This window comes from Trachemys scripta, chromosome 2 (genome assembly GCF_013100865.1).
Source record: "Trachemys scripta elegans isolate TJP31775 chromosome 2, CAS_Tse_1.0, whole genome shotgun sequence".
In the NCBI taxonomy this organism is placed as follows: Eukaryota; Metazoa; Chordata; order Testudines; family Emydidae; genus Trachemys; species Trachemys scripta.
This window is the reverse complement of record NC_048299.1, coordinates 85,808,087-85,835,970: the sequence shown is the minus strand read 5'-3', so window position 1 is coordinate 85,835,970 and position 27,884 is coordinate 85,808,087. Positions and strand designations below refer to the sequence as shown.

The 27,884-nt window shown below is 40.9% G+C and overlaps 2 long non-coding RNA genes across 2 annotated transcripts in view; one reads left to right on the top strand and one right to left on the bottom strand.

Annotated features, from left to right (window-relative positions):
- Positions 1-25,250, bottom strand: part of LOC117872557 — a 148,262-nt gene extending 123,012 nt beyond the window's left edge. Inside the window, exon 1 of the long non-coding RNA XR_004644510.1 lies at positions 25,115-25,250. This is a non-coding gene — a long non-coding RNA (uncharacterized LOC117872557). The remainder of the gene's footprint in view (positions 1-25,114) is intronic.
- Positions 1-27,884, top strand: LOC117872559. The gene is made up of 3 exons (XR_004644511.1): positions 1-333; positions 736-944; positions 26,140-27,884. It is a non-coding gene; the product is annotated as an uncharacterized LOC117872559 (long non-coding RNA).

Genomic DNA, 27,884 nt, shown 5'->3' with positions numbered 1-27,884 from the left:
CAGAAAGAATTAAAGGGAGCGATTGAAGTCTCTAATAGGATGGCAGAAGCAAACAAGAGGTAAGCCTCACAGGAGGAGGAGAGCAGACCTGAGCCTCACAGACTTTTTTTGAAGGAGGGACGAAAGCAAAGTGAGGGGGCAGATCTTTTGTGCTGGGAGATGCCTGTGGATATTTTTATAGGAAAGCACATTCTACATTTCTACAGGGAGAGAGCAGACCCCCAGGGATTTCTCTCACCACGATCCTAACTCCAAATTTGGGAGTGCCTGCCAAAAGTGGCCTCCCCGAAGACTCTTTCCTGTGGCAAAGTCAGGCGGCAGACATTACTGCAGGTATGTTAGTCGTTTCTTAAATCTATCCTGTTTACCGTAAAAATAGCCAACTAGGATTTCTGTTGTTATAGTTGATAACAAAACACTGCATGTATGCTAAAATCAAGCAAGCAAACATCAAGTCCACAAATCTGAAAGGGCATTGGAACACTGAAACAAATGTCATAAAATTACAGTCCACTTTCCATTTCTTCTGGGGAGGCTCGGCACTTTAGAAACACCTACTTTCAGGGAGTCATGAGGCTCTTTCACCATTTTAAAAATGAAAGAAAGAGAAAGCCATGAGGAAAAAATCCCATAACAGGAAATAAATATTTACTAGCTGCAAGAGACAAAGTTACAATTTACAGCAGTCACGTTGCTGACATTCAAAACAGGGCTCAATGGGGTTGTCTCTCCCAGAATTCCAGGGGCAGATATCAGAGGAAAGCATGCTGGAAAAGGCCTTTTAAAATGAGTGAATCCACAACTGAAAGTTTAGTAGTGACCTGGAAGTCAAAGAGAAGCTGTTGGGAAACGGATCTTAAATCCTCACCTTTGAGGATCAAGAGTCTAGATGGAAGACATCCAAAGAGTTTCAGAGCTGTAGACTGACACATAATGTATTCAAGGTAATTCATTGCATGGAATATATCAGATACTTTTAATTTATGAATGGTCTGTGAGCTGCTTTTTCACGACTTGAAATTATTTGCAGAATAATTTCTGAGAATAAACTCCTGGTCTATAGATTGTTTGTGAGCCAGCTGCATGTTGTGAGTATTCAATATTTGAAATTTGAGCTGTGTTGGCTACTGTTTTGATTGGTTATCTGGTAGTGTTTCTGTTCTGAGGTTGCAAGCTGTGACTTCTAGAATCAGATTTCTGGTGCAAATACTCATGTTTAGGACTTCAAATGTAACTTTCCATATTTACAGGGTGGGGCATACAGAGCCCCTGGCATAGGGAGGGGGAGAATGGAGGACACATAGAGCTCTTGAAATTTGTCTGAGGGGTAGGGTGACCAGATAGCAAGTGTGAAAAATCAGGACAGAGGGTGGGGGGTAATAGGCCTCTATATAAGAAAAAGCCCCAAATATCAGGACTGTCCCTATAAAATGGGGACATCTGGTCACCCTACTGAGGGAAGATGTGGGACACATGGAACCCCTGACGTGGGGGAAGGGCATAATAGGGGGCATGGAAGGGAAGGAGGTATCAGAGGCATACAGAGCCATTTGCACAGGGGGGACAATGGGGGACCCCAGTATGGAGGGAGGGAGGAATGGGGATACAGAGAGCTCCAGGCATGAGGGAATGTGGGAGTTGCCGGGAGTCTCTGAAATACAAGGGGATGCAAGAGTGGCACATAGGGTGCTTATAAGGGAGAATGAAAAGATGCAAGGATCCCATGGTGTACATAATGAGCACAGGCTACAGATGCAACACAGTGTCCGCCCCTCTAGTAATAAATAAATTAATTAATTAATAGTTATAAATAAGTTAATAAATAATAAGTTGCCATCACAATCCTTGTTGTATCACAATCCTTTATGTGACATTAAACACATAACATGACACAATGCCCACAATATCATAGCTTCAGTTCAGGATCAACCCCAAAGAGAAGCTAACTGGTAGGACAAACAGTGCTTAAACACATGTATCTCCATGTCAGAACAGGCAATACAGAGAATTGCTGGCACCATACATTGCTTTTGGTGTCAATATTCTGTGTTTTTAAGTTTGCCCTTATGTTGAAAGTTCTATTTTATAGGCCAGCCCGGCCATGCTGGAATCCACTAACTTGAATGCTAACATTGCAAGTATTTGTGATCCTGCAAAAACTAATGAAACGCTGGATGTGACAGGTTATTTTAAGTCAATAAACTAAATTTAAAAATAATTTAATTTTTAAAATAAATTTTGCTTCAGCAAAATTCTGGAAATCAAATGCAGTTTAAGATTTTATTTTTATTTTTTTTTACTTTATTGTATTAAATTGTAGGCAGCTCAGCTACAATGTCCTTTTTACCACGGGAATCAGAAAACAATGAGCAGTAATTTAATTCCAGACCATTCCAGATTGATTTTCAGTCCACACTCAGATGTCTGTTACCCTGCCAGAAAAAAAATTATTATAGAGACCGTGGACTAACACATAATTCACGTCTTATTATCCAAAAGCTAAGATTTTGGCTATAACAATTCAGAGATGTTCGAGCCATAATTTAAGGCACTTATGCACTGGTTCAGACTCATCTTTCATGATAGGGGGCCACTACCTATCCCTCATTTGGAGTGCATGTCATAGTGCTAAGGAGGATGGGTGGAGCAGCTGGCCCAACATGAGTTTCTCTTGAGGCCTACAATCAATGCTTTTCTGGGAAAAACAAAACAAGGTTACTCTAGAACTACTGAAGGCTGTTTACAGATTGCCCACCCCACGCCCTTGTGAGTCCAATGAGATTACACCTCTGTTTAGTTATGCATGTGTTAAGTGCTTTGCTGGATTGGGGCCTGGGTCTACAATTTTGCACTTGCAAGAAATTGCCAGGAAAGTGCATAAATTAGATCTGGCACAAGTGACTGCAAAAATGAAGGCATAAAAAAAACCCAGGCTCGTTGTATTTACAGCAATGGTTCATTCTTTAACAAATTTAGTCCACAATAAACACAACTTTATGCTTCTGTTTAATGTGTATACAACTGTTAGAGCAGAGAAACAGAAATAGCATCTTGGGTTCTATTCTAAGTGCTCACAGTAAGTCACTATGGGCTTGATTCTGCAAGGCGTTGACCTGAATGGGAGCACTCACATGTTTAAATTTGCTTTGTGAATTTAAAGGTTCATGTTTGATTAAACAGCCTCAAGTAATCACTTTTATTTGCTGTTTGACTAAATACAAGCTATAAATCAAGTTGAAAGATTATTTGACGCAACTGATGACAAGAAACTTTTGAGCATACTTATTTGTAAAAAGTAGTAGGCTAAGCAATATATGGTGCTTGTTGCTGGACATGTTCACATTCTTATGTAAGGCATCCTGAGCTGTAATTAACTTGTGCATGAGAAAAGTAAATCTGCTTTCACGGGGTAGCACAGCCCCCTATATTGCTCATTTGCAGCTTGGGAGTTAGCATAAGACTAGTCAGAACACTCATCCTTTACTTTGGTCTGCTATTTAAAATTTCCTTTATTTTTTTTTCTGTAAGGTAGTGTTTCCCAAACGTTTGAAAGTTGAGCGGTGTGTCAGGAAACTGAAGTGAGTCATGCATGCACCCAGTGCAACCTCACCATATGTTGTTAACGGCCTACACATCTGAATTTATATATCTTTTACACACTCCTGGCTAGTCTTTCAGCTATCCTCCAATCCCCCCTACTTTCAGAAATGCTGGTTTAGATCTTCATAATATATTTCCTCTCTCTTCTTACATGCTTTGATGAGCAGTGAAATAGTTAACAACATTGACATCTAAAGTATCATCATTGGCATCTCAGTTAGCACCCGTGAAATGAATGGAGCTGTTCACACTTCAGAGCTATAGCTTCCGGCTTTCTGCAAACTCAGGCAGACCTCTCTGAATCAGCTGCACTCAGGTCATGCTGCGATAGGTTTTTTTCCCACTACCCTAACACTTAGAGATTTACTTCTTGTTTTTCATTAAAAAAAAAAAAAAGAGAGAGAGAGAGAGAGAGAGAGGAGACTCCATAGCACAACTGAGAGGTCTGTCTGTGCACACAGCATCCAGGTTGTCATTTGGTTCTGTCCCACATCTTGGAAAATACTGCTTTAAGAATTGAAGCAGGATGATCAAAAAGCAGGATGATCTTGTAGTCATAAAGCACAATTCTGCAAGAAGGACTCCAAAGTACTTTACAGATATCTCAGATCCATATAAAAATTATATATCGCATTGCACACAAAGTAGAACCATATTTGGAGAGAAGTGTAATAACTGCTTAAGAGCAATCGTGAGCCATATAACATTGATCTAGAACAACAAGTGAATACCTTAGCCAACTGTAACTATAAGTCAGAATCCTCCCTGCCTTCCAAGATACCAGAATTTTTTTTTAACAACCACAGATAGTCAGGACCTTAGAATTTAAATCTCCTTGGAAAGAGGGCAACACCAGTACTATACCATCACCTCACATCTTGTGGGTATGCTGGGGCATTATTTCAAGCCTGACTCGAGGTGCTTTCAGGAATTGATACCAAGTTTTAAGTTATCTCCCACCCAAGTAGTAGCCCTACTCTGTTTATGAGGTCTGACAAGATCACTACCTCAGGTGATAGGGATTCAGTGTTACTAATTGTGTAAGAAACAATTGCTGCTGAAGGGAAGAACATATGAAACAGCTTTTCAGTGTTCTCCTCTGACTCTGAGGATATAGCAATATAGCATCCACTGTACAGCAATGGGAATCCTGTTGCCTAGTCATGAAAGCCTTGGGCAGTAGTACTGCAGTGCTGTAGTACATTTTCAAATTGCAATCTTGTATTCCGAATAGTTAAAGGAAATAATTGTTGAAACCCTAAATTGCACTTTGGAAATGTTTCTGCATCATTCACAGTAATACTCAACAAAGATCTCATGCTCTGGAAGCACCATTCCCAATATCACTGCTGTCAATTCCTTGATGATGTCACCACAAAGCTGTAGTGGCAATGCTCAGTTTGGCTTTTTTAATGGCACTGATGATTCCCTACAAAATGAAGTGGAAAACCTATTCACAATTTCAATAATCTGCTCCAACAATGAGCATGTGGGAACATGCTCCCTCATTCTCAGACATGCTAATAATTCTTTGAGAGACAGTCAATATTTCCATTCAAATCTCTTATTTTTCAGAGGAAGCATGCTCAGTCCTTGCAGAGGCGGAATAGATTTTAGTAGTTTTAGGTGCCTTTGTGTAATCTCATCCTTCAAAAATGGCTTTTAAAAAATAAATATTTTAAACTATTAGCTCATAATGTGAGAATTTGGGAAAAAACATGACTTCTGAAAGAAGCTATTTTGGAAAATAAGCTACAGCACCTGCACAATATCCTTTTTCCAGCAAACATTTCCTAAGGATTTAGTTATTCTCTTTTTGTGTACATGTACAGTGGCCAATGTTGACAAGATACAGAGGCGGCCTTGGCATTTTGTGGTATGCCTGTAAAGCAGTTTTCCAGCCCTATTCTAAACTTAACCAATGCCTGGCCACCATAATCACACACAAGAACCAGCATCAGGATTCTAGGAAGGTTGGTGAGACTGATAGATATTAAAACCAGAAAGGACAGTTGTGATCATATAGTTTGACCTCCTGCATAACACAGGCCATAGAATTTCACTCAGTTATTACTGCCTCAAGCCCATAACTTCTGGTTAAGCCAAATGCATTTTAGGATGTCCTAAAACTTAAAGTGAAGATTTTCAAAGATTCAATGGGGCCTAAGTTGGGTGCCTGACTCCAGTTTATATTTTTGAATATTTCCTCCTAAATTAATAATTTTACATGAACAGATATGGTATAGTGCCTGTAGGCAGCCACTTCCTCCTTCTGCCCACCATGTTAATGTTAGGGTCCAGGCACAGTTGCCATTGTTCAAAAATATTTTACAAAAGATCAATTCAGGAAACAAACTGCACCCCTGGCAATCACTAAACCCTCTTTGGCTGCAAAGTTCGGTAGGCATTCTGGTGACTTTTAGGTGAATCTTTGGTCTTTTTTCTCTAATAATGTATCTATAGAGCCCAGAAGCAATTGTATTACTGTATATTTAAATTGTCGTATTCACCCAGAGCATCGGATGGGTACACTTCTACTGTAATTTAGTAACAGTTTGAATAAATAAATATTAGCAAAAAGTGTTCATAGCCAATCCATCCCTTTCCACAAACATATAGCTATATGGGATGTCTGGCAGGGAACTGCAATAAACTAAACTCAAAATAATTTACTAACCTAAAAGTCTCTTCTTCCTTTTTTACCTTCTTCCATTTCTTTGTCCTCTTTTCTCTCTTTCCATGCCTGGCCTCTTCTATCCCTAACCCATAACATTTTCTCTCTTATTAATTTTCTTTCTTTGAAAAGCATCTTCTTTCCTCTCATCCTCTCTTTGTCATGTACAACGTATATTCTATTGTCCACCCTTTTGCTCTCTCATATAGGGCTTGATCCAAATCCTACTGACATCAATGGAAGCTTTTCAATAGACATCAGCGAGCTTTGGATTGGCCTATCATCAGGGCCGGCTCTAGCATTTTTGCCGCCCCAAGCAGCGCAAAAAAAAAAAAAAAAAGCTGCGATCGCGGCGGCAGCTCTACCGCCGCTTCATTCTACGGCGGCAATTCGGCAGCAAGTCCTTTGCTCCCAGAGGGAGTGACGGCCCCGCAGCCAAATTGCCGCCAAAAGGGCCGGACGTGCCGCCCCCCCTTCATTGGCCGCCCCAGGCACCTGCTTGCTAGGCTGGTGCCTGGAGCCGGCCCTGTCTATCATCTATCATGTTCTCAGTTTCTTTGAGCCCCACATTCTCATTTTTCTGGCTCCAGTGCTTTGCAAAAAATTTTCAGAATGCCTCTATTAATCCTCAGATAGAAAAGGTTACTTATGTAGATATTTTATTTTTTCTATTGAATGTAGAGATTCAGTCACTCCACAAGATTTGGATTAGATTCCAAACATCCCACAGTTCTAAGACTGGGTCTTAATCCTGGCCCATCTCTGCTAACAACACTGATGGGGAAAGGTGGAGATTTTGTATCCACAACTTGTCCATCTTGCTTCAGTTTCTCAAGGCAGATAATTTATGAGGTTTCTCCTGAATCACCACATAAAAGTGAAGTACAGAACGGTTACTAGCCTGTTCCATAACTACTGTTCCTCAAGATGTGTTACACATGTCCATTCCACTTCAGGTGTGTGCACATCCAGTGCACTGTTGTCTGAGATTTTTCCCTGAGCGATACTGCTGGTGGTGCATGTGTCCTCTGCTGCCTCATGCTGCTGTGCGATAGTATGAAGGGCATAGCCACTCGACCCCTTTCAGGCATGTGTCCCAGAAGTCTGGAGCAACTCCTTACTTTTGAGCCTTCAGGTCTAAAGAAATAGCTAGAATTGTCTAGAACCTGGCCTGACTGAGGAAGGTCTTAGCTTCCATAGAGTCCAAGAGCACTCCTATGAACTCTAGCCTTTGTACACGTGATAGAATTGATTTTTCCTTGTTGATGAGCAATCCTAGTATTCTGAAGGTTGACTGAATAATGGCCACACTGGTCAGCACCTTGGAATGGCCTCTCACCAACCAGTTGTCTCAGTAGGGAAAAACTTGAACTTCTGATCTCCTCAGGAATGCTGGCAACACTGCCATACACGTTGTGAACACAAATGCTGCTGAGGACAGACCAAATGGCAGGACTGTAAACTTGTAGTGAAAGTGTTTGATGAGAAATCTGAGGAATTTCCTGTGGTTTTAATATATTGTCATGTGGAAATATGTATCCTATACGTCTAGGGCAGCATACCAGTCACCGGGATCCAGGGAAGGAATATTTGAAGCCAGGATGACCAATCAAAACTATTTTCTCTAGGTGTCTATTGAGCTGCCAAAGGGCGACTATAGGCTGAGGTGTTCTTTTGCTGTTGGGATCAGAACATAGCGAAAATAAAATGCCTTCCCTCTGCAAAGCAGAGGCACCCCTTCTACAGCTTCCAACTGGAGGAGAGAATGAACATCCCGAAAGAGAACTTCCATATAAGAATGATCCCTGAAAAGGGACTGGGAAAGGGGGGATTGGCAATGAGGGAGCAGAAATAAACTGAAGGGTTTATTCCCAATTCCGCAGTGCTTAGAATCCACTGGTCTGTGGTGATTGAGGGTCCAAGCACTGAGGAAGTGAGACACCAGAGTAGGAGAAACTGACAAACTGGACATGATCTCCTCAGGGTAAGCTGTCCATTACATAGAAGTCAAAATGGCTACTTGGAGTTCCCAGGCTGTTTGGGCAAACTGGCGGCCACTGAAGAAGTAGGAGGGGGTGATCTCCTCCTATAACTTTTACTCTTCTTTCTAGCCTGGTCCTGGTGAAAGGGCATAAATGAAGTATACCAATGTGGCTGCTGGGGGACATAACTGTTTCTTCTTTGGGGCAAGGATATAAATGCCCAAAGATCTGAGTGTATACCTAGAGTCTTTCAGGAGATGCAACTTGTCATTGGTCTGTTCTGAGAACAGCGATGGCCCCTCAAAAAGAAGATCTTGGATAGTTTATTGGACCTCATGAGGAAGACCCAATGACTGGAGCCAGGAACATCTGTGCATCGTAATGACCAATGCCACAGCTCTAGCCACAGAGTCGCAGCATCCCAACATCTTGAAGCAAGATCCTGGCTACTAACTTTCCCTCATCTACCGTAGGGAGGAACTGCAGTCTCAACTCCTCTGGCAATTTGTCCATACATTTAGCCCAGAAGTTAAAATCATAGCAGTCCAAGCAATGCTCAAAATGTTCAAACCCCTATGAGTGAACATATTGTCTTTGTTCAGTTCTTTTTGCGTGGATGGGATGAAAGATGGAGTTTGCCACAGTACTTTAGTAGGCTCCAGAATAGCCTCGTTAATGAGTGCTACTTGAGAAGGCCCCACAGAAGCCAAGATATCAACCAGTCAGTCAGATCTCGCTTGAATCTCCTTCACCTGAATATCTAAAGTGGAGGCCATCCTCTTCCAAAGGTCCTGGTGGGCTCTATAGTTGTCCAGCAAAGGTTAGGAACCTTCTGACACTACTGCCTCATGGGACAATGAGGAAAAGGAAGCCAAAGCTGGCTCAGGTGGAGCCTCCTCCAATTCTTCCATGGGAGAGTTCACCAGAGCAGACTGCTCCTGTTTGGTACCAGTACTAGAATTGGCATCCTGCTGCTCTTGATGGGGCTGATGTCAACCTCTACTAGATGAAGTTCACCACTGGTATGGTCTCAGAGCCCAATTCCTTCCTGGCCAAGGGTCTCTCCCAGACAGCCAAGATGGAACTTCTGCTGGGTACTGGGGTGGTAACTGGTTGGCAGAGAGCAATGGCTAACGTGACGCGTCTGCAACACGTACAAGCCAACTTCCAACTGTTTTAGAACCAGATTCCTCTGACCCAGGAGGAGCTGCTTCTATTGGTGCCAGGGATTATTGCTGCGAGTCCAGAGAAGAGGGCATTGGTACCAGATGCTGAGCTATAGCAGATAGCAAATCTTGATGAGCAAGTGTTAGTACTGGGCAAGATGATGCTTGGACCACCAGCAAAACCGGTACTAAGAGACTCAACAGGTTGCGTGCTGCAGCGTATGCTTCAAGTGCTGATAACGGGTCTTAGTGTTTTGTTGCTGCTGAGCCCATGAAGACTTCTCTGTTGAATTAGCTGGTTCCATCTTAGGGGTTAGTCTCACAGACTGCTACTAGCGCCCGAGTTGAAGACCCTGCCTGTGGAGAACCCTGTGTTCAGGTCAGGAGTGCTTTGGGCTGAAGTGTCCTCCACCCTCCTTGCTACATGTTTACTGAACTCAGTGCTGGAGACTTTGATCTCCCGGGTACTGAATCCTTTGATGCCTTCTTCCAGTGCCTCTTCCTCAGCAATGAAGAGAGACCAGCGTTGAAAGTCCACCAAAACAGGAGGAACACTCCTGACTGAAGCAGATGTGCTCCATACATGCACTGAACGGGGAGACTCTGAGGGTGGGTGCAGCGCTGCCTCTATCAGAATGTGTTTTAATCTGACCCCACGGTCCTGTTTTGTTCTTAGCTTAAAGTTTCTGCAGATTTGGGCACCTGTCTCTGACATGAACCTCTCCTTGGCACTTCAGGAACGTGAACTGCAAATCACTAACTGGCATCTGCTTCTTACGGGCATCACAGGGCCTGAAGCCTGGTGATCGAGGTATGCACTGTACTGGGTACAAGTACGCAAAAAGTGGCAACCAAAGAGTGCAAAAAAAAGTACTCTGACAAAAGAAATCTACTACTAAAACTATATTAACCTTAAAACTATTAGCTATTAATGAGTACCAACTAGATGCAAATGTAAAAGAAGGGAAAACTAGCAGTGACAAGATAGAACGCTCCAAAAACAGTCAAGGGAAGTAAGAAGGAACTGAGGGATATAAGAGGCGGCTCTGCCATTTATACCATCGCACAGCAGTGCAAGGCAGCAGAGGGTAAATGCACTGTCCCGAGGAAACCACTGTGGGAAAAATCTCAGACATCAGTCCACTGGGCGCACACACCCCTGAAGCAGAATTGATTTGTGTAATTACTCAAAGAATTTACTGTTCTTCTTGTCTCCTTGGCAGTCACTAAAAAAGGCTTGAATTTGGGGAGACTCCATAAGTATGTATCTCAGTCAAAAAGGGAACATTCTGGAAAAAATTATCACAGATTTTGGAAAGGTAATTAACTTGATTTTTACCCATGGAAGAACCATAGATCATGCATGAGCCAAAAAACACTTGAGTCTGCAAAATCTGGGACATAGATGGGATTTCTTTCATTTTCGTCAGTCATATTTCCCAGGAAATGTATGCAGAAGCTCCCACCAAAAATGAAACTGCAGTTCAGTTGGTCTTGATTTAATGAAGGAATTATCACAATAATATTTTAAACTGTGCTGAAACTTAGGAAAGCAGACTTTGGGATAAAGAAAGCTCCCATAAGTCTTCAACACTGTTCACGGTAATAGTCATTTTGTAGCCCAGTGACTCTCTTTGCACCTTTTCTTGCGGAAACAATTAAGTTTAACCATTTTAAAGTATCAGGTGGACCCAGCTGCAGGCTCTTGCTATCTATTCCTTTATAGAGGAACCTCCACACTGAGAAGAAAAGGATTTAGTCTCATGGTACTGCATCAGTGGGAAATGTATAAGTGGGCTTTTAAAAAGGTTAAGTCTCTCTTCATTGAGCTGTCATTTACCTGAGTCACCCCGGGTCTCAGCATTTAGTGCCTGATTTGTTCTAATCCTAATTTGAGACACCTGATTAACTCAAACAAAATCCATCCTGTTCAAACTCACTCCTCAAAATGCTTCTAGACTGAACTAATGCAATCAGAGCTTAATTCATCCTTCTGCTGACTTCAATGGAGTTACACCAGGGATAAATTCAGCCCTCAATAATTTTCAAGAATCAAGTCAAGGAGGCTACTGGTCCTTAGTACTTTGAAATCAGGCCTATTTTTAAAGGAACAGAAACATGAATTTAGTAACTTAACTTTAGAAAACCTACGTTTAAAAACTGTGGCTATCATCTTTTAAAATGGGGTCAAATGCCATACAACCTAAGAATACACATTCATTAAACTGACTGTTTTGAAAAGTTCCAGCTCATTATAGACATGGCACACTATCCTGGACAGCAAGCACATTTTTCCAAAGTGCTCTCCAGGTTAAGCAAATCTTTCCTTCTACTCCGTCTGACGTATAATGCAGCATTGTGATGTGACTGATTCCTGTACTTCTAAATATGCTTTCTAATCAGAACAAATTAACCACTGACCTACATACACTGAAAATTATCCTATGTGCATCAGTGGTAAAAATCTCAAATACACTCAATACCTATTGTAGCAGCTATGATGCCAATTATAATGGCAATAGTAGGGCCACTCCAGTTGAGCTGCTTGCTGTAAACCCTTTATGGATCCTTCTCTCTGCCATTTGAAATGTCATCAGCTCAGAGTTTAGCCCAGGTGATTTATTAGACAAATAAATAACAAATCTAAATGTGTAGCTAATACTGAAATCTTTATAGATCAATCTTCTTTATAAAAAAGGAGATCTTTGTTATATCTTAAAATAATCTTGAGAGCAACTTTTTAAGTATCCTCACAGTCTGCCTCTTTCAGTGTTTTTGGGTAACATGCATCAGTAAGGAGGTGCAGGATGTAAATCAATAGAGGGTCTGGACAGTTGGCAAGCAGACACATGAATTTATCCTCAAGCTTCCTTCTCTCCAGCTATTTTTCACCAAAGCTAATGCTTCAGGATAATCCGTTTTAGAACTCAAATACATCACATCCTCAGTACAAAATTTCATCCTGTACTGTCACTTTTTAATGAACCATCCTGGGGACTGCAGCATCATACTGTGCTAGACATTCTGAGAAGCCACGATTCAGGAATACACTTAAGCATGTGCCTAAATTTATGTGTGTCAGTAGTTCCACTGAAGACAATGGGACTACAAACATGCTTACAGTTGGGCATGTGAATAACTATCTTGTTGAATTGGGGCCATGTACTGTAATTTCATTTGTCTTCTCTAGGCACAGCAAGGAAAACTGAAGGTCCAAAGCAATCTTTGTTTAGAAGGGCAAATTTGAAAGAGGCTCTTAAATTGCATCCACAGAATCTGCATGAACGTTACCCTGCATTTATGTGGATAAAATGTGACACTGTGTGTAAACAGACATACAAATTACTGTACTTGCATACTTGCTGAGTGCAATTTAGGAGGCTACTTTGAAAATAAGGCCCAGAATGTCTTTGATTTATGGGTTTTATGTCTCAACCTTATCATTATTTTGTTATAGTTGTCTGTGTGTTTAATCAAAAGTAATAAGCCAGATGCTTCAAATTAAAGAGAGATTTAAAAATCTATTCCAGTCCATAACAATAAATTCTGAGACTGTTTTAGGTCTTAGAGACACTGATTATGAAATGAGATTTATTTTACAAAATATAAACATACCCAATGAGAACTTTGAAATTTAATCTTTAAGTCATCTAAATATTTTCATGAGGGAAAAATACAGTTATTTAAATAGAAACTATGGTACCACAGTAGCAAGTGCACTCTGAAGTTTTGGATAGAAGTATTAATTTAGGGCTTGATTTTATGACTCTCACTGGGGTTGAGAGTCATACTTGCTCTTCTGAGTAGTTCCAGTTAAATATTTTTATATAAACAACAAAATGCAAATGATGGGCCACATTTGTCCCATCCTTACCAGGAATAGTATTTACCAATCAGAATATGGGTAGCACAATCTGGCCCTAAAATCTGAGAGTAATATTTGTATTTTGTTGATTAGATTAAAATATTTTAGAGGAGGTTCAGCTTTGGTGACATTTTCTGCAAGGAGTGGAAAAAAACCGTTACCACATGTGAACATTTAAACAGCTGCATGAGATGACACTCAACAAATCTGCTGCAGAATGTTGAGAAATCCTGAATGGCTGGTGAGGAGATAAAGATGACCTTCTGATTCACACTGCTTTTTTAAAGGTAATTTTGGTGACTTCTGTGGAGGTACTCCTGATTTACACTAGTGAGAAAAGAGGATCAGGTCCTTTCTGTTCAAAGTGTGCTGTTAAAAGTCTTTCATAAAGCAGCATGTTGTGCTGACAAGCAGAAAACAGTAAACTTATTTGTCAAGCTACTGTCTTGATGACTACAATCATAATGTGTCTGTTTATTTCTCTCTCAGACTCAGTATCTGTTTATGATGATTTTACTCTTAGAACATAAGAACGGCCGTACCCGGTCAGATCAAAGGTCCATCTGGCCCAGTATCCTGTCTACTGACAGTGTCCAATGCCAGGAACCCCAGAGGGAGTGGACCAACAGGCAATGATCAAGTGATCTCTCTCCTGCCATCCATCTCCATCCTCTGACAAACAGAGGCTAGGGACACCAATCCTTACCCATCCTGGCTAATAGCCATTAATGGACTTAACCACCATGAATTTATCCAGTTCTCTTTTAAATGCTGTTATAGTCCTAGCCTTCACAACCTCCTCAGGTAAGGAATTCCACAAGTTGACTGTGCGCTGCGTAAAGAAGAACTTCCTTGTATTTGTTTTAAACCTTCTGCCTATTAATTTCATTTGGTGACCCCTAGTTCTTGTATTATGGGAATAAGTAAATAACTTTTCCTTATCCTCTTCAAATAGCACCTGCATCAAAAGCGTTAGCTACATTCAAATATACTCTTTTACCAGGCCTACATTTGGAATCATTCCCCTATAATGATCCTCTACAAACCACAGTCAGCAGCTCATCTGATAACTCTCATAAAGAAATATTACACAATGAGGGCTTGAGAATTAAGATTCATATAACTCTGTCCTATTATCTTCCAGAATATGTGAAAACCTCTCCCTGAAATTAAATTGCTTTTGCACCAAGTTCTTCATGAGCCTAGCAAGAGTTTAATTAATTTTAAATAAGAAAATTAAAGAGGGCTGTAAGAAAACAAGACAAAAACAGAGTTTGGAGGAAAGGCACTAAAAACCAGCACAGTAAAGGAAAAGGCACTTGGTAAAATGTTTCATTGATCATTCTTGCACACATCCAAAGCAAAAACCACTGGAAAGTGCATCTTCCTCAAACTACAGTAGTAGCAGTAGAGGAGCTAATAGAGAGGGTGACCATCCCCGCTGGCAGCCTTAAGGTGCATACATGCCTTTCCAAGCCTATCCTATAACTGACAAAAGGAGAAACAACGAGGAGTCTTTGTGGCACCTTAGAGAGTAACAAATGTATTTGGGCTACTCCCATCTTTTCATGTACTGTGTATTTATACCTGCCTACTGTATTTTCCACTCCATGCATCTGAGGAAGTGGGCTTTAGCCCACAAAAGCTTATGCCCAAATAAATGTATTAGTCTCTAAGGTGCCACAAGGACTCCTCATTGTTTTTGCTGATACAGACTAACATGGCTATCCCTCTGAAACCTGACAAAAGGAGGTGTACAACACAAATTTTCACACAGGATTGGAGAATGAGCCTTCCTTGCACTTCCCTGGCAGTAATGGCTCCTGTCCCATGGGGCTGGGTCCAGTTGCCCACTCCAGTCATTGCAACATGGTGCACAGGGTGCAAAGGTGCTGTGAATCCATTCACCATTTTGCAATGCGACTCACTCAAATTCGGCTCAGCCCCCCATCCCCTCTCCATCAAGACAGAGAGGTGATTGGGCCAAACTTAAATGGCACTGTGACCCTGTGAACCACGTTGCAGTACCCAGAGTTTGGAGTTGGGCCCAGCCCCGCAGGACAGGAGCCGCCACTGCCAGGTAAATACGGAGCAGGCTCACTCTCCAGGCCACCACCATTTACGATGCTGTGGGTCTGATTCTAACCTCAGCTGTGGAATTACAACACACTAGTATTGTAAAAAAGCAGTGTGAGATTAGAATTAGGTCCAGTGGTTGATTTATTAGCTAGCCTACATTCTATTTTTTTTTCTTTTTTAGTGAGAATGGATTATTTACAGCTGCTTCAAAGAAAGGAGTGAGCGCATCCCAGTAGCAAAATGTGCCTCCTAAAGTGGCTCATTGATGGAGCGAGAGCCATTTATTCCCTCCTCTCACAGACTTGCCGGTAAGGGACTATTTTGGCTTCAGCCAGCGATATTAGGGCGGGGCTGGTACTACCACCTATTACCAAAGTTGCCTTACACTCCCCATTAAAAGATCCTATGTTCAGCAGCTTATAGCTTTGCCAGACTTTAACCCTTTGGAGTGAAATTTTCCATACTGGCTGGCTGTCTCAGTCTGAATTATTATTACTGAAATTTCCACCAAAATGGTTCAGCCATTTCCAAGAATGAAGCTAGGGAAAAACTATACCTTCTCCATGTTAAAAAATTCTTGACACCTTTCCTTTGAACTATTCTACGGAGCAGGGACTTGAAATTTGGGTTGGCCTTTGTATCAGGGATGTGCTTTTTGTCATCCCTGGGAAAATCCACCCAAATCTGGCTAATTTACACGCCTTTGAAAAATCATAGTTCTCACATGCTAAGTAGAGATCTGCCAGAGCTAAATGGCTAAAATCTCCCAAGACTGCCATTCTCACTGAGCACGTTTGAGCCTCTCACAGCTCCTGGTGCTGACTGGACTGTGCATGTGCCATCCATACAGAATGACTGAGCATGCTGTACCTCAGAACTATGTGGACTCAGAAGGACTTTCCTTGTAAAGGCTGCTTTCCAACAGCTCTGGCCCAGGGTGGGGCTGGGCACTGGAACTGAGAGCAGAGAGCCTCTCTTTCCAGTACTCTCAATGAGCGTTCCCTGCTGGAACCCAGGTAGCGTGGAGAACAAAGCCGTCTGATGTGAATGAAGATGAGACAAAAGCTGAACAGTGGGAGGGAAAGGAATTGATTAGGACTAGATGTCTGGTGAGATAGGACTGGAGTAGGGGAAGAAACTGTGACTGGGTGGGGGTAACTGGCTGGACAAGGAGACTGGGAGCTGAGTCTCTTCCTAATTAAAGACTGTATCATAACACATACACACAAGGGAGGTGAATTAAGATTGCACAGATTATCTTAATTTTGATATTTCCTTACTTTTGCAACCTTAATAACATTATTTTAACATTGTTTTGTGTGTAAAAACGTTCTGTTAATGACACCTGGTGTAAGTTCATTCATTATCATACAGAAAGGGCCCTAAAATTTGTTCTTCAGTGGATACGGGTATTTTCTCTAGTTCACTTCCAACTTTTGTTTTTGTCATTTCATGTTTGAGAACTGAGCTTTGTTCCAGCCTGTTAGCCTATGTCAGCTGGAGACATGTCTTTCTCCTGATGCAGAAGTCGTCGTGCTGAGAGTTAGGCAACTGCTCTGCCCTTTTGGCTGGGCACCCTATGCACGCAATTAGTAGATTTCAACCAGTACACAACACGGCTACTAAGATTCTATCTGGCACCATGTGGAGCAAGTACATGACGACAGGGTTGGCTCAGTTTCATTGGTTGGTGGTCAGAGTCGCCATTAGATTCAAGGTTCCCTGTGGACCTACAGAGCACTTTGGAATCTCTCACCTTGATTTGGTCACTTCAATCCTTTCATTCCTACCTTCACCTCCTAGTGCTGGCTGTTACTGCAAACATTTGCCTGGGGATTCCCTGAATAGAAATGTTGGGCATCATTGCACTTGTTCACTCCAAAGCTGAACAGACACTTTTTCTCTCCTTTGCTTCCAACTCTTTGGCACTGCATCCTCAATTATTAAACTGTTGAAGATTTTCTGTAAAGTACCTTGAGATGCCTAGGTATAAGGTTCTATGTAACTTGAAGTTGATATATTAAATGAAATGTAGCTGTCAATTGCATAGAATAGAAGCTACTGTGCTATCATTTTTGCTGTCTCTATGTATGTATAAGGCAGTGAGTCTTGGAAGTTACGGATTCTATGACTTTCCACGACTTCTGCAGTGGCTAGTGCTGGCTCAGGGGCTGTCCGGCTCCTACTGTCATGGCCCTGCTGCTCCTAGGCGGGGGAGCCAGGGGGCTCCACCTGCTGGTCACACTTGCAGGCCCCGCCCCCGCAGCTCATATTGGCTGCAATTCCTGGCCAATGGGAGCTGTGCAGATGGTGCTTGTGGCAGGAGCAGTACGCGGAGCCCCGGCCCCTCTGCCACATAGGAGCTGCAGGGACGTGTGGAGCCGGGTAGGGATCCCCAGCACCAGCCGGGGTCCTTGGCCGCACACTGCTACCCACCCCCCAGAGCACTAGCTGCTGCCCGCCCCCTCCCCAGAGCACCTGCTGCACCCCTGGGCCGCTCCCTACCCCAGAGCACCCAAAGTTTAGTCAGGGGTATATAATACAAGTCATGAACAGGTCACAGGCCTGTGAATTTTTGTTTACTGCCTGTGACTTTTACTAAAAATACCCATGACTAAAACATAGCCTTATGTATGTACAGTATAACAACCAAAATCTCCAAGGAGACAGAAAGTACAGCACCTAAACTCATGCCCAAATATTTGTTTTAGGCTCCTTCATAGAAAGGAAAAAATACAATGAGAAAAGGGTTTTCCCGTCTCTCAGCATCTTTTACTGGCTGATCAGAGTTATAAAAACTCAATGTAAAATCACAAAGACGACACCTAAGATGCAGATAATGTTCATCTAGAGTTCAACCTAAGCACCTTGGTCTTGCCTCTGGCTCTGATGCTCAGGCTAAAACTCAGTCCAAAAAACCATGTACAGAACAACATTGCAATGCTGTGATATCATTCTTAGTTTTACTTTATGATTTAAGCAGCTCCCTTGGCTCTTGGACTTGGAGCAATTAGAATTTCCAGACAGCTCAGTGGCAAATATTTCAGGCTCACTATAGTGCAGCATGGCCGGTGGGCAGTCCATTCTGACCAAGAAGGAATCAAACTCATTTATATAACATGGTTATAAACTGAAGACTAATTTAAAGCTTTCAAAATTTTCATTCAGTTTTGCATGTATCACCTGTGCTTCATAGAAAGTTATCAAGAATCAACTAAAGTCAAGTATATGATGTAAGGTTGAATTTTTGTCAAGGCTTTGGACCTGCATCAGGACATGCAAGCCATATTACTGCCATTGTGGATGTTCACATACACTTTGCTCATCTCTCTATTCTGCCTGTCTGCTGTATTCTTATCAGCCTGACTGTTAGTCAAACATACAAGAAAGCTATTCACCGAAATACACAGCAAGCAGCACAATCATAGAATCATAGGACTGGAAGGCACCTTGAGAAGTCATCTAATCTAGTCCCACGCACTCATGGTAGGACTTAGTATTATCTAGACCATCCCTGACAGGTGTTTGTCTAACCTGATCTTAAAAATCTCCAATGATGGAGATTCCACAACCTCCCTAGGCAATTTATTTCAGTGCTTAACCACCCTGATAGGAAGTTTTTCCTAATGTCCAACCAAACCTCCATTGCTGCAATTTAAGCCCATTGCTTCTTGTCCTATCCTCAGAGATTAAGAACAACAATTTTTCTCCCTCCTCCTTGTAACAACCTTTTATGTACTTGAAAACTGTTATCATGTCTCCACTCAGTTTTCTCTTTTCCAGACTAAACAAACCCAATTTTTTCAATCTTCCCTCATGTGTCATGTTTTCTAGATCTTTAATCATTTTTGTTGCTCTTCATGGGACTTTCTGCAATTTGTCCATATCTTTCCTGAAATGTGGCACCCAGAACTGGACACAATACTCCAGTGGAGGCCTAATCAGCATGGAGTAGAGCAGAAGAATTACTTCTCGTGTCTTGCTTACAACACTCTTGTTAATACATCCCAGAGTGATGTTTGCTTTTTTTTGCAACAGTGTTACACTGGTGACTCATAATTAGCTTGTGGTCCACTATGACCCCCAGATCTCTTTCTGCAGTACTCCTTCCTAGGCAGTCATTTCCTATTTTGTATGTTTTCAACTGATTGTTCCTTCCTAAGTGGAGTACTTTGCATTTGTCCTTATTGAATTTCATCCTATTTACTTCAGACCATTTCTCCAGTTTGTCCGGATCATTTTGAATTTTAATTCTATCCTCCAAAGCACTTGCAACCCCTCCCAGCTTGGCATCATCCGCAAACTTTATAAGTATACTCTCTATGCCATTATCTAAATCCTTGATGAAGATATTGAACAGAACCAGCCCAAGAACTGATCCCTGTGGGACCCCACTCATTATGCCCTTCCAGCTTGACTGTGAAACACTGATTACTACTCTCTGGGAACGGTTTTCCAACCAGTTATGCATCCACCTTATAGTAGCTCCATCTAGGTTGCATTTCCCTAGTTTGTTTATGAGAAGGTCATGCGAGACAGTATCAAAAGCTTTACTAAAGTCAAGATATACCGCGTCTACCACTTCTCCCCATCCACAAGGCTTGTTACCCTGTTAAAGAAAGCTATCAGGTTGGTTTGACATGATTTGTTCTTGACAAATCCATGCTGACTGTTACTTATCACCTTATTATCTTCTAGATGTTTGCAACTTCATTGCTTAATTATTTGCTCCATTATCTTTCCAGGTACAGAAGTTAAGCTGACTGTCTGTAATTCCCTGGGTTGTCCTTATTTCCCTTTTTATAGACTGGCACTATATTTGCCCTTTTCCAGTCTTCTGGAACATCTCCCGTCTTCCATGACTTTGCAAAGATAATCGCTAATGGCTCAGATATCTCCTCAGTCAGTTTCTTGAGTATTCTAAGATGCATTTAATCAGGCCCTGGTGGCTTGAAGACATCTAATTTAATAAGTTAAAAATTACTTAGACCTTCCTCTGTTTTAGTCTCTGATCCTATCTCATTTTCACTGGCATTCACTATGTCAGATGTCCAATCACCGTCAACCTTCTTGGTGAAAACCGAAACAAAAAAGTCATTAAGCACCTCTGCCATTTCCCCATTTTCTGTTATTGTTCCCCCCCCCCCCACATTGAGTAATGGGCCTACCCTGTCCTTGGTCTTCCCCTCTTGCTTCTATTGTATTTGTAGAATGTTTTCTTGTTACCCTTTATGTCTCTAGCTAGTTTGATCTCATTTTGTGCCTTGACCTTTCTAATTTTGTCCCTACATACTTGTGTTATTTGTTTATATTCATCCTTTGTAATTTGACCTAGTTTCCACTTTTTGTAGGACTCTTTTTTGATTTTTAGATCACTGAAGAACTCCTAGTTAAGCCAGGGTGGTCTCTTGCCATACTTCCTATCTTTCCTACGCAGTGGGATAGTTTGCTCTTGTGCCCTTAATAATGTCTCTTTGAAAAACTGCCAACTGTCTTCAATTATTTTCCCCTTAGACTTGCTTCCCATGGGATCTTACCTACCAATTCCCTGAGTTTGCTAAAGTCTGCCTTCTTAAAATCCATTGTCTTTATTTTGCTGTTCTCCCTCTTACCATTCCTTAGAATCATGAACTCTACCATTATGATCACTTTCACCCAAGCTGCCTTCCACTTTCAAATTCTCAACCAGTTCCTCCCTATTTGTCAAAATCAAATCTAGAACAGCCTCTCCCCTAATAGCTTTCTCCACCTTCTGAAATAAAAAATTGTCTCCCATACATTCCAAGAACTTGTTGGATAATCCGTGCCCTGCTGTGTTAATTTCCCAACAGATGTCTGAGTAGTTGAAGTCCCCCATCGCCACCAAGTCCTGTGCTTTGAATAATTTGTTAGTTGTTTAAAAAAAGCTTCATCTACCTCTTTTTCCTGGTTAGGTGGTCTCTAGTAGACCCCTACCATAACATCACCCTTGGTTTTACCCCTTTTATCCTTACCCAGAGACTTTCAACAACTCTGTCTCCTATTTTCATCCCAACCTCGGTCCAAGTATACATTTTTAATATATAAGGCAACACCTCCTCCATTTTTTCCCTGCCTGTCCTTCCTGAGCAAGCTGTACCCTTCTATACAAATATTCCAGTCATGCATATTATCCCACCAATGCTCTGTGATCCCAACTATGTCATAGTTGTTTTTATTTACTGGTATTTTGAGTTCTTCCTGTTTATCCTTTTACATTTCAATACCATGTCCTTGATCACACGGATGGACCAACAGCAGAGAGAGGGAGGGCCTGACACATGTCCTAGGTTTGTTGTAAGTCTCCTAACAATGAAGGTGGAATTTTATTGGGATTGCAACCTTTGTTCTGGAGAGCTGATATATTTCTCCAAGATCAGAAGGACAGTTAAAAAAATAACAGGTTAAACTGAGTGTCTGTCAACCCTGACAGTATCTTTTTTGTCTTATGCCCCGAAGTCAATGGGGAAAATCAGTACACTAAGCCTTCTACAGGTTTTTCTTGTTGTCCTTTTCATAGTAGATTGTTATTTTGAAGTTCAGAATTCTGGAGTTCAGTTACATATGGATGAATTTTGCTGCAGTATACTACATAAAACTTAATTATTTATAGACATTGAGGGCCAAATTTCAAAAAATAGCCACCTAAATTTATCTTACCAAATTCAGACTAGTCTGGGTCAGCCTTTGCTTATTTCATCCACATGGTCCACCTGATCAAATGAATTGTATATTTTCCATGTTCCTCTTCTTATTTGTCTTGGTTTTGTCAAAGCATTTATGCTACATGTGAGCTGTATTGCTCTCTACAGAGCCATGTACGTCATCCTGCTCTCGGCATGTTAAATAAAATTAACATTATGTAGTTATTAGCTGACCTACATGCAGGACTCCTCCCCTTGTATCTTTCACTTTTATCATACTATATATTATTGCATCTTCCCTCCCTGTCTATTATTACAAGTTCGCCAATGAAAACTTTTTAAGGTAAAAAGTAGGCCTTAAACTCTGCTTACCATAGGTAACTGTTTAGCAAAATACCCATTTGTGTACAAAACAGTTAGTTTGTCAGGCAAATAAATCATGCATTTGTAAGTATACATTTTGTGCATACAAATATTATTTTGCACACATAATTCCCCTGTTTCTATTAACCGCACAAGGATTTTATAGGTATCCATTTATTCATAGATTCATAGATTCTAGGACTGGAAGGGACCTCGAAAGGTCATCGAGTCCAGTCCCCTGCCCTCATGGCAGGATCAAATACTGTCTAGACCATCCCTGATAGACATTTATCTAACCTACTCTTAAATATCTCCAGAGATGGAGATTCCACAACCTCCCCAGGCAATTTATTCCAGTGTTTAACCACCCTGACAGTTAGGAACTTTTTCCTAATGTCCAACCTAAACCTCCCTTGCTGCAGTTTAAGCCCATTGCTTCTTGTTCTATCCTTAGAGACTAAGGTGAACAAGTTTTCTCCCTCCTCCTTATGACACCCTTTTAGATACCTGAAAACTGCTATCATGTCCCCTCTCAGTCTTCTCTTTTCTAAACTAAACAAACCCAATTCTTTCAGCCTTCCTTCATAGGTCATGTTCTCAAGACTTTAATCATTCTTGTTGCTCTTCTCTGGACCCTCTCCAATTTCTCCACATCTTTCTTGAAATGCGGTGCACAGAACTGGACACAATACTCCAGTTGAGGCCTAACCAGAGCAGAGTAGAGCGGAAGAATGACTTCTCGTGTCTTGCTCACAACACACCTGTTAATACATCCCAGAATCACGTTTGCTTTTTTTGCAACAGCATCACACTGTTGACTCATATTTAGCTTGTGGTCCACTATAACCCCTAGATCCCTTTCTGCCGTACTCCTTCCTAGACAGTCTCTTCCCATTCTATATGTGTGAAACTGATTTTTCCTTCCTAAGTGGAGCACTTTGCATTTGTTAAAGTTCATCCTGTTTACCTCAGACCATTTCTCCAATTTGTCCAGATCATTTTGAATTATGACCCTATCCTCCAAAGCAGTTGCAATCCCTCCCAGTTTGGTATCATCTGCAAACTTAATAAGCGTACTTTCTATGCCGATATCTAAGTCATTAATGAAGATATTGAACAGAGCCAGTCCCAAAACAGACCCCGGTGGAACCACACTTGTTATGCCTGTCCAGCAGGATTGGGAACCATTAATAACAACTCTCTGAATATGGTTATCCAGCCAGTTATGCACCCACCTTATAGTAGCCCCATCTAAGTTGTATTTGCCTAGTTTATTGCCTAGTTTATAACCATTTAGGCTATGTCTACTCTATGGGTGCTACAGCGGCACAGCTATGGCACTGTAGTTATGCTGCTGTAGCACTGTAGTGTACATGGTTCCCACGGTTGTGGATAGGGTTTTTCACTGTAGGTAATCCACCTCCCCGAGCAGCAATAACTACGAAATATTTCTTCCATCAACCTGGCTGCATCTACACTGGAGGTTAGGTTGGCTTAACTGCAGTGGTCAGGGGGTGTGAATTTTTCACATCCCTGAGCACCATAGCTATATTGACCTATCTTAAGTGTAGATCAGGTCTTAGCTTTTCAACTCCTGAGTGCACTTGCCATTCTTCCCCGCCTTCATCATCCATTTAGATTTGTGCCATGACACCATCCTGGTAGTATGAATGTGAATTTATTTAGTTCTAACATCCAAAACCACTTTCAATGCAATGCTGTGGAGAAAAGTATGAATGACTAGTACACATTTAAATTACATACCATACATATGTGTATACAAAAAGAATGCTGACATGTTTGTCCCACTTTAAAAATCATTCTAAACAGATCTCTCAATATTACCTTTCTAATGAAGTAAACATTACCCTGTTTTAAAAGTGCATACATAAATAAAATAATTCATTAAAGAGTTGATTATATTTTAGAGAAATCTGAAAATAAGTAGAATAATAAACAAATCACGTTTAGGATCTCCTACGTTTAGAATGACTGATCATGAGAAATAAGCCACTTAACAGAAACATAATTAAGTAAATAAAATGGAAAGCATCTTATGGGACACTTTATTAAACCACAATGCATTTGTTTACCATTCTTACTCTCAGAATAAATTAACGCCATATCATAGTTTCCAGCATCATAAAATCTTTGCATACAGTGATGACACATTTTCTGGAATGTATTTTACATCCAATATAATATTGTTTGATATATCCAGTAATATTTTTTTCTGAAATTCTAGGAAGTCTTCCCACAAACCGTAAGTAATGACCAAATTTTAATCAACTGGCACTAAGTCCCAACAATAAAAACCTTAATTAAGCTGAAATATCCTAATAACCTTCATTTCTACCTAACCTTCAACTTCCAGAAAGGTCAGGTTTAAAGTCCTCAGCTACCTCATACATATCGTGTTAAAGCACCAGATCTTTTCAATTCAGGAGAAATTATTCACCTCAGCTAGAAGTCTCTACCCTATTGCCAACAGTTCTGAAGGGAAGGCCCTGGAAAAAAAAATCCAAAGAATTACAGGATCCTATAAAATGATTTGATTGAACCAGGAAAAAAGTATTTCTAGAAAAGTGCTGTTCATTTACTAATCAGAAACTTAAACATAATTGGAAACACCTCAGTCAATTAATCCTTTCCCTCCATACACAAGGTCCGAGTTAGATTTGTTCTGTTTTTGAAATACAAGTGAATAATTTTCCTTCTCTTACCAGTTTTGGATTTCTGCTTTGTGAAGTGCCTGTGGTTGGTAAACGTTGTTGTGGAATCCTGTACACCTGTCCTTTCCTCCAGGTCAGATTCTGGGATGGGAGTACAGCCACCTGGTTGAAAACATAATAGAATACCTTCATGTGGAGCATAGGCAACCAGAACATAAACACGAACAAGAGATGATAAACAAAGTGTCAAGAGTCTCAAAGAATGTATGAAATTGAATGGTCTGCAGTTTAACCGTTGGTGAAAAATACTTTGACTAGAGAGCGAGCTACTACCATTCTGTTTAGTATATTGATTATGCCTTGGTGATTCCTCACTTTACTCATTTGTGCCATGTAAGGAATATGTTAAACTTATAGCGTACGTAAAACTCACTTTACACAAAGGATAGAAATAGGTCTTAGCATGAATTGTGTCAAGTATCTGATCACTGGAACCTGGTATAGTAATAAAAGATCAAATATGTATGAAATAATTCTATAGTGAGCAAAGCCTGCGAGGACCATTAGTTTGCCACAGAGGGTGTCTCATGATGATTTTTTTTGGACATGTGATTATACACTGATTTTCAATACTTTCTGCTGTAGCACCATGACATATTGCACTGCCCAGCACCACACTGCCATGCAGGATGCTTGAAGTCAGAAGTGATCCCAGGATAGGCAGACATACTTTCTGTTTTGTAGTTTGCAATATTTACTTGTATGACTTCATGTAGATATTCCATTTGTCTACTTCACTGCATGTTTAAGTAACTACCTGCAACTATCTCTTTAAACACATATAAACTGTTATTAAAAATGTTAAGAAAGGGAAAATCTAGTACAAGTATCACTGAGCACAAAGGAACCAGCTGTCTACCAGTGCCACTGCTCGCCTGGAGCTAGCTGCAGCAGTTTGAAATGGATTAGGATGATTCAAGTCTGTTTGAAAATGCTGCTACCAGTGCCTCTGGGAAAGGGCTGCTACTCAGGAGTAAAGGCCTGAACCTGCTGGCTCATAATTGTCTCTTTTTTAGGGCGACTTGAAGAAAGCCAGAAAACAAAGGAAGAGAAGGAGACACTACAAGCAGAAGGGAGGAGGGGCAGAGCAACGGAAATAGGACTATGGGAGAAATATACTTCCACGTTTCACATTTCCTTGCAGGATGTGTGTGGCTAAAACAGAAATGAACACCCATGCATCATCACAAAGAACTGGATGCATACACAATATCACACACAGCAAGCACAATCCTTTTACGTTTTAACACCATGTCCTTGATCACAAGGATGGACCAACAGCAGAGAGAAGGTGGAGTATGCACATAGCTAATAAGATAGCATACAGCATGAGTGTTGCGCATGCTGTTTGTTATTTTCAATAGAAAGCTACATGGGCAGCTTCCATTGTACCCATGTAGATCTGGAAGAAAGGAAGAACTTATGAAGTTACTGGGTTTTTACCCCAGCTCAGAGATCGTGCTCTTTCTGAAACTTTTCTCAGGGCAGAAGCGATGCATATTTTATGCATTTTCTCTTTTAATGCAGCAGTGCAGGCCTCTCTTATTTTTCTCAGCAGCTTCAAATCAAACAGTTGATCAAAAGTCCATGAAAGGCTTTGTGCTTAACTGCAAGCATATGGTCACCTGCTTAAAGTTAAGCTCTTGCTTAAGTACTTTGGATCAGGACCTAAACGTACAACACACTCTCTGAGTGAAAATTAGTGTCCTCTCGAGATCACCACTAGCAAGCAAACAAACTGCTTTGCCTGGTGTTCAAAATCATCCTTTATTGTCTATTGCAAGAGTGCATTTTTTAAAGCATCATATTAACTCCTAACTCAAAACAACAAAGATGCTTACTGTATATAATACATTTCCGCTGTTGTGAAAATAAATGTTTTATTCCAGGCCCCATGAATGGGATACCTGATTTGTGGCAATATAGCATCTCTCTCATTGCAAAATAAAAGAACAAAGCATTTGCAAAAATTAAATATGCCAGCCCAGTGGCATTAGAGAGCATACTGCCTGGCAGAAAATACAGCTTCTGCAGCAACTTTGGGATCCCTAATTTTTAACACAGTGAAGATCAGACATAGTGAATATTGATAATATACCAGATCATCAGTTGATGTAAATCAAGGTGGCTCTGCTGAGTGCAATAAACCTATGCTGATTTACACCACTGAAAAACCTGACCCAGAATTCTTGGTTTTCAGGAAAGGGAGAAGGGCATGAGCTACTCTACCCCAAATATGCCCTGCCGGCCAATTTGTGATGTGTCATGGACTCAATATGTCGTTTCAGAGGTGGTTCAATCTCCTATCCTTTCAGTTCAGGGGAGGAGTTTTGGGAGCTAGTGGTAAACCTAATGTGAAAAGAGAGGTATTAGCACAAGCAGCAATTCCTAAAATGTCCACCGCAAAACAGAAGTGGGGACGGCAAATCTGATAACAGGAAATACGAACACTATGATATGTTAATATACTGTAATACATTGCTACTGAAAAACACGTTAAATATAAATATACATACATCCAATGAAAATAAAGTATTTGTTAATCTCCAGCACATCTAATCCCACCTGCAAACTGTGACTGTAAAATGTAAACTATATGACTTAAAGAACTGGAAACTATTCCTCTAAAATTCAAATTAGGATACTTGTAATTTTTGTCCCTCAGATAAAATTTATCCTGTCAAACACTAACCTGTAAATACATGATAAATCATTAAAGATCCAAACAAATAGCAACCTGAGAGTGGTATTATGTATTAAA